This window comes from Penaeus monodon, chromosome 27 (assembly GCF_015228065.2).
Source record: "Penaeus monodon isolate SGIC_2016 chromosome 27, NSTDA_Pmon_1, whole genome shotgun sequence".
Lineage (NCBI taxonomy): Eukaryota > Metazoa > Arthropoda > Malacostraca > Decapoda > Penaeidae > Penaeus > Penaeus monodon.
This window is the reverse complement of record NC_051412.1, coordinates 39362199-39364377: the sequence shown is the minus strand read 5'-3', so window position 1 is coordinate 39364377 and position 2179 is coordinate 39362199.

Below are 2179 nucleotides of genomic sequence, written 5' to 3'. Positions count from 1 at the left end.
CTAGTGAAACAAGCAAGTTAATGTGCTCGTGTCTTGGGAGCTTCCATGGGTGTTGAGGTGGCACTCCCCCTGTGCCAGTATCGCGGCTAGGAGTGCCACCCCCGTACGTTTGACATACGGCGAGTTGCAGTGTCAGCAATGTGTGGCTCATTCGTTCGCTTGGTATCCCGGGATAGTTCTTATTGATTACTTCCAATAAAAGAGTCCACCTTTCTTATCTCGTTGTGGAGACCTCCGTAAATGTTGCAGAGTCCTCTTGACATGTTCTAAGGATTTCGGGAGTCGCTCAGGGCAGCCCTTGTAGGGGTTGATAGTGGTTGTTATTGAAGGAATCCAAGTGATTCTTTGCAGTGGTTGTTTATGCGAAAGATTGATGTTTTTAAAATGCCTCAGCTGATGGAAGAGGCGAAGTGCTCACGTGCTTTAGGACGGAGTGCCTTCGCCGTAGACTGTGCCAAGAGAGATGTCGAAATGTGCTGCGGGGAAGAGGGAGCCCTTGAGTCTTGAGAGGGCGAAGGAAATGGGTTGCTGGTAGATCATTGTTTTTGCGTCGAAGTTAGATTCCATGCAGGCTGTGCGCGCTCGAGCCCCCCTTGTGTTTTTGATGAGTTGCGGTACTAGGTGAGACTTAGGCTTGTTACATAACGCGGTGGAGGCTCCAGGTTCGTCTCCCATCATTCCTGTTACGCGTATTAAATATAGCATGGGTAGCAAACATTTCTAGAAATGTAAAGTCCCGAGTCATAGAACTTGAAAAACATTCTAAAAATCGACCATTCTGAGGGGGCGACACCCACACTGGGATTAATAGGTGCCGTTGGAGACAGGTGGCGTGGCGCTATTGCAGACATAGGCTGCAATGTTCAGAGCGGCCAACAGATGACGGGACTTGTAGTGTTGTGGGGGTCGAGGGAACTTGGCGAGTGGGGTTACAGCTCTGAAACCTCTTTTTGAAAATTGTACTGTGGTTATTGAGTGCTGCACTTCTTCATTGGTTGCAGAAAAATATATGGACTTGTACTTGATTACAGAAGCCATATATGTGACTGCCAGAGTAGCCGATGCCTATATGATATGCGGAGTTAGATGCATACCCAAAGCGCAGGTGTAGCTGGGTGAACAGTAGTTGATATCAACCTGGATGGGAAAGACCCAGAGGAGGCTCCTCTCGAACGTAGGAGCCGAGGTCATGCCTGACTGCATCCTGCAGGACATTTTTAAAGGATTGAGCCAGTACAAATACCGCATGTGAAAACTGAGGTCAATATGGCAGGACAGCACTAGAGAGGAAGAACCTAATGCCGACTGGGAGAAAAGGCATTTCGCGATCTTTGGAGGGAAGTTGTTTGTTTGAGGATTGAAGTCTGTCATGTTCCTGAAGTGAAACCGTTTAGCGGGGCAGATTGGAATGGGATGTGATGAAGAGCTGCAGCGAAGACTTAGATAGGGAGTTGTAGTAAAGCAGCTGAAGACGTGCGGTTGGCCGTTTGGTTGGAGCTGCAATACTCATGAACCAGAGGAAAGCGGTATAAAACAGCTGAGAGGCTCGGTTAAACCTACAATAGGTATGTAGTGTAGATGATATGTTATTTTAATGAATGGTGTGAAACCAGACCTTAGTGTTGATTGGAATTTATGAAAATGTAACGAACGGTGAGAGATCAGTGAACTCTGCCAAAGGGAGCACAGTGAAGGTGACATCAACTGGCTTCGATACGTGGACTTCCCAATGCTCTTGTAAACTCTGTGAAGAAAGTTCCTTTGTATAGACCGCAGGCTGAGCTAGGTGTTATGAATATTATGTGAATTTCAATCGTGACTCGGGAGTTTGAGATTGAGAAAGGCCAAGGAATGCGAACGTAGGGCCGTAGTTCCGTAAGCCAGACATGTCGAAAAGGACTCGTTTGGACCCATTTTAATAAACTTTTTCTTCGGGTGAATAAAAAAAAATTTCAAACAGACGAGACAAGACCGTGAGATGGGGACTAGGGTGTGTCTTGACCCTAAGCCTCAGTGAACATACGAGACCGGTGTGCGGGTGATGAGGACTGGGAAGCACACGCGAAGATGGAAATGTTTATGTGCCTCCGACAAAGCCTAAGGGCATTCGCAGGCTTTGATTGCTCGTCTGCTGGCGAGCAAGGTTCAGATTAGAGAAACGGTGGCTGGGAGGGGATAT